Source organism: Diabrotica virgifera, chromosome 9 (assembly GCF_917563875.1).
Source record: "Diabrotica virgifera virgifera chromosome 9, PGI_DIABVI_V3a".
NCBI classification, from domain to species: Eukaryota; Metazoa; Arthropoda; class Insecta; order Coleoptera; family Chrysomelidae; genus Diabrotica; species Diabrotica virgifera.
Window position 1 is genome coordinate 197142912 of NC_065451.1, and position 6000 is coordinate 197148911.

The window sequence follows — 6000 nt, forward strand, 5'->3', positions numbered from 1 at the left end:
ACATTTACACATGGGAATCTTATTTCCTTTTGATTTCCAATTGAAAGTTTTTATTAACATTTAACTATTATGATTTATTAGCAACAATTCTATTTAAGTTTGATGAAGCTTTTCTGATATTATTGATTATGTTTCTTCAATTTTAAATGTGGTATTTACTACGAAAAACCCATACATTCATGTCCAAACAAATGAGACTGACCTTTTTCTGGTGCACTGAGAATGTCTTCACACAAGACCCGTTTCCTGCTATCCTTGGCTGCAATCAAAACCTCGTCCTGGCTTCCAGTAATGTTCTCCTCTGAAACTAGCTCGTATAGCTCTCGTTTCCTGCTTCTGTCGTGATGCTGTGTTCTACCTTTTTCGAAACTGCAATCAGCTACCGGGAACTCTTTGCTCAAGGAGGTTCTTTTACTCTCAACCTGGCCTACCTCTCGTTCTACGATAGATACTCCACACTCACGGAACTACACCGGCTTTCTCACTCTCCGTACACTACCGTCTACTACTCGACTTCACTTCTCGACAGCTCAAAACATTCTGCTCTCTATTTGTCATTCATTCCCCTACTTTCTAAATATCCCTTCCAGATTCACAAATCAAAATTCCACCACCAACTCTCATTCGCAGTATTCCTCAAAACCAATTTTTAAACTTTCTAAATATGCTTAATGGATTTCAAAGAAAATAGTTAATTCCCATTCTAAAATTACTTTCTACTATATACAAATTTTAATGACCTATTCTCTATTTCCACTTAGTCTTATTTAGCATCGGCTAATGATCGATCCTTCCGCGAACAACGATAATTACCTATTATCGATTTCACTTGAGTCTTATTTAATCACTTCTTAAAATTAAATATAACAATTTGTTGTATACAGGTTGTTCTAAATTTATATGCCCGTGGTTGAGAAAATTGAAAATATTTTATATTAAATTGAATTTTGTCTATAATTATCAAATTTTAATTTTCATATCAAATAGAAATATAACAGTACATTTTCCATAGCCTTTTCTTTTCTCTGACTTCTTTTTTAATATCGTTGTTCCACCAGCTTGTCTGCTTTTTATGATTATTTCTTCTGGTATACCCGCAAACTTGCCCTGCTGTTTCTAATAGTATTGCCTTAAATCTGATCCACTTTTCTTCCACATTTCTACTTTGTCTTCTCTTTTCAATCCTTGCAAACTGTTTTTCTGTTTTTTCTATATACTCATTTCTTGTTTGCAAGTTTCTCAGCTTATAGGTTCTTATTCTTCCGCTATAGTTTTTGTTTTGTATCTGTTTTCGGTCCTCGACTTTGTTGTTATTCTTGAATACTCCTTCTAGTAGATAATGGTCACTACCTATATCATAGCTTCTTTTCACTCTGACATCTTTAAACAAAACAAAATATATTATTGTGTATCAATTTTCCAATCAAAGATAGAATAAAAACTTTATTAATTTTAATAGAACGCGGGCACATAAATTTGATACACCCTGTATATTGATTTGTAACCATTTATTATAAGTAGTTTTTAAGAAGTGGGTTATCGTTAATGAGTTTTTTTCCCTAAAAAATAAGAGACATTAGGAAAGAAAGTGATATGAATAGACAATAATTGTTCAGGGTATTTGGGGATTATAACGGCACTTTGTTATGCACGAGGCCAGAAGCCACAGGTACCTAATGATATCTTAGAAAATAATGTAAAAGAAAGTTTGGAATTTTAATCTCTTTGTTTAAACCCGAGTAAATTTTGTAGAATTTCCCGAAAGTAATTATTATGATGGTAGGAATATTTTTGAAAGATTGCGTGGGTTTTTTCGAATGAAAAAAAGAATGAGGAAGAAGAAATGTCTCTGATTGGTTTGACAATTTGGAATGGGAAGGAGATAAGGTTGAATTTTCAGATAGTTTTGGAAAGAGGAATTCATTATGTGACCGGCATCCCGGAAGAGTAGTCAAAGTTTTCGTGGATAGTTAAAAAGCAAGTACCAGTGGTTGTTTGATAGTGGAGAGTGGAGCTGAAAAGTGGAACGAGAGACAGATCAAATTGAGAAGAAATACCTCTTTGATTCTCTATTATTGTGAGAAGGAGAGGAGAGAATTTTGGAGTTGTTTGAATCGAGTACTGGTTAAAAGAGGCCTGGCTCGTTGTTTTTTTGGAGAGTAGTGCTGGTATGCTGCTGAATTGAAGCTTGAGAACGGAGAGGGCTTTGATGGGTAGCCTAACATAGTCAACAAGGGAGAGCTGTTTGGGTCAAGAGGAGACATCATTGTGAGTGAAGCAAAAGGTCAGTCAATTTATGTGAAACATATTTTTATGCTCGGAAACTAAAATTTTGAGTAAAAGCATACGAATTAAGATTCCAGTACTTCAAAAATTAAATAGGAAGTATAAGTAATTTTGCTAATACCTAAATTTGTTTGTTTAGCTTGTTTTATCAGAGTCATCGGCGGGAACAAACCGATAAATTTTTATTTGAACTAGAATAAATTTAAGTGGTAAAAATTTCATTCGGACAGCTATGTCCACATGTTTTAATTGATCGATTTTTAGAGTATTGATTTTGATAATAAAAGATATTTCTGTATGCTTATTTTATATTTCTATTTATTTCCCTTTCCTATTTTTCTTCCGATAAGAACCAACTAAGAGATACTGAAACCACGAGAGAAGATAAGTATAACATAAGATAATTTAGATATTTTTTTGTATTATAAAAAGGCACCCTGAGATTTTTTCTTAATTTTTTGTATGATTTGCGACAATTGGATAATTTATTGAATAATTAATTGGAGTAATCAAATAAAGACTAATTGATATAAAAGTAATAAAAGTAGATCATAACAATATATAGGAACAACACTTTGTAGAACTATTAACGAATATACCTAAACCAAGACAACATTAATGAAGAACAAAGTATTTAATGGCTTTGAAGATTCCACAGAACACTCAATAAACGAGGAAGAAGTAGAAGAAGCAATAAAGACTTTGAAGTAAGGAAAGAAGAGAAAGATAGAATACTATCAGATATTATAAAAAACATGGGAACAAGTGGAGAACAAATATTACCAAAAATTAAGAATTAAATATGAAAAAATAAAAATATCCCGGAAGATTGAAAAGTTTCAATAATAGTAGGTACTCATAGAGGTACAAAAAAGGACAAATAAGAGAATGCAATATCTATTAATGCTAATACATTATACAATAACCCATCAGAGTTATTGTATCATGATACTAATACATTAGGTATTTACTTATCCTTCTTCATTAAAGCTCAAAGATTTGTGATTTGTGATTACAAATCAGCTAAATCTATAATATACCTAAGGTTTGTTTAATGAAATTGAAAACTTATGACCCATTATCCATTATTTAATGGATAATGGTCATAATTACTTTTTCTCATCTACTTACCATAATTCTTTCAAATTTAGATAGTATAATTTTATGGCCCTGGAATAATAATCCCACTTTCCAGAGTTGGAAAGACTGGCCACTTATAAATCAAAACCTATTTCAATTGCGATAATCATTTGGATAGTCCTCAAATAAAAATGGATTATTATAGGAACAATCGCCTTTTGTCACATAAGTTCAATATGAAACAAAAGTTAAGTATTGTTTTTAGTTTCAAGGAAATCATTTCTTTTGTTTATACACCTTTCAGTAAATATTTTTTATGTTCAGTAGATATTTATGGTTATTTGTTATTTCTATAAAGTGAAGAACAAATGCACAAGTCGATATTCCTAAGACAATTAAGGAACCAACCCACTAACCCACTCATAAGAGAACGCCTGAAAGATGAAATTAATAAAAACAAAAATAAATAAAAATAAAAAATGGATAAACAAATAAATTCCGAAATTAAGCAAATAAAAGAAGAATGGTTAAAAGAACAATGCATTGAAATAGAAGAAGATATCAGAAAAGACATGATAGTTTTATTATACAAAAAAAATAACCAATTAACTCACAACAATAGAAAAAGGATACCAGGAATATTGAAATATACAAATGGGAAACTAGTGTTGAATACTAACTAAAAATTAAAGAGATGGACACTAAAAAATACATCAATGACTTGTTCAAAGACAATACAACATAACAGATGGAAGTATAGTGTGGTTTTGAAGATATTAAAAGAGGGAATTAAAGTCAAGTTGTTAAATTATTTTTAAAAATAATACATGGTCGTATAAATAAAAAACTGGAAGAAGGAATAGATCATAGTCAGTTTGGATTCAGAAATGGACTAGGAACCAGAGGGGCGTTATTTGCGTTTAATGTGATAGCTCAAAGATGCATGGAGATGAATGTGGATGTGCATGTTTGTTATACATTGATTTTGAAAAAGCCCTTGACAAAATAAGACATAAAAATTAGCCCAAATTTTATAAAGACAAAAGAGATAAGACAAAAGGGACCTAAGAAAAATAGCCAACCTTTACTGGAATCAGAGAGCACAAATTTTACCTAATAATAGATAGCGATCCCAATTCAGAAATTAAAATCAGGAAGGGAGTTAGGGATGTGCTGTCTCCATTTCTATTCAATGTATTTATTGAATCCATTTTTGGATCCATAGTGAAGAACTATTAACAACATAAGATATGCAGATGACACAGTGATTATGGCAAGCTATGTGGAACAACTGCAACTGCTACTAACAAAGACATGCAGTTTCTGTGAAAAATATGAACTAAATATGAATATAAAGAAGTAGACCACCAAATATATTTATGATAAATAACAAAGAAAATAAATATACAAACATTATTTGGAAGATGTACCGATACAGATACAATAAGCGTTGAAAAATTACCTAAATACCTGGGAATTTGATTTCAGAAAATGATATCAGGAGAACCTATAGATCTAGGTATATTCTTAAAAAGGATGATATTGATATTATCTAGATGATATGCGATTTTATGTTAAAAAAAGTAAAATATATTCTTTTTGTGTATAAAAATGAAATAGGTACCTATTATAGGTATGCACTAAAGTTTAATTTTATGCAAAATATAGGTAATATGCAATTTACATAAATTTGCAGAAAAGCTGTAACATTAGCAGAAAGCAGTTATGAAGGATGCTTATAGAAAATTATTATAAAATAAAGTGAGAAGAATATAAGTATCTACATAATAGATATATGAAGCAGGTAAATACCTACACAATATTCTTTATGACACCTTATCTTTATAAATTTACTTCTGTCTACAAAGTTATGAAACATTCATCTGCATTCTTTATTTCTATTATATTAAATGATAATTAAATAACTAAATGTGATAAAGCTCTATAAGCCTCAATCCAGTCATAAAATTTTAAAATTCCTATCGAGATCAAACATTTTGACCTATTATATTGATTTAAATCTATTAAGGACAAAACTTACCTGGTCAAAAACCGCCCATACCACTAACCACAAACACTTCACAGTCCATACAGCTCCCAAAACCAAAAAATAAACGCCAAAATCAGTCCCACCGAGGATACACACCAAACCGCGCTCTCAAAATCTCGTTAGAAACCCAAAAAACCTTGAAAACCATCCGTCTTAGTAGGCCTAGAATAGCGTCCGCATAAACTTTACCGTCGCATCTAAAAAGCCCCGAACATCTCAGCACAGGGATGCTGCACAGGCCATGCCCCGTAGCCCCCTACGACACACCGGTCGCTTGGCTCCGCCCCCGAGGTGCCGGGATCCACGCTATCCGTCCAATCAGGCGAAACGGATATCGCTATCCCCTCCACCGGAGTTCGACGCCTACTTGGTCGACTCTGGCACTGACATTTGTAGAGAAACTGTTACTGTGTTGTAAATGTTGGCGTGGATTTTTATTTGGGGACTGTAGTCGTGCTGTATCTGCTTCTTTTTCATTCATGTGAAGACGTACAGTTTGAAATCTCATATTGATTGCTTTAAAGCGAATAAGGCCAGGAATGTTTATAAAAAGAAAAATTAGGTGTACAAACTATGATTCAACA

The 6000-nt window shown here is 31.9% G+C and overlaps 1 protein-coding gene across 1 annotated transcript in view; it reads right to left on the reverse strand.

Annotated features, from left to right (window-relative positions):
- LOC114337494 (LIM/homeobox protein Lhx9-like) overlaps nucleotides 1-5605 on the reverse strand; it is a 144539-nt gene extending 138934 nt beyond the window's left edge. Inside the window, exon 1 of the mRNA XM_050661386.1 lies at nucleotides 5408-5605. The gene's annotated coding sequence lies outside the window, so the exon portion shown is untranslated. The remainder of the gene's footprint in view (nucleotides 1-5407) is intronic.
- Between the last annotated feature and the right edge of the window lie 395 nt (nucleotides 5606-6000).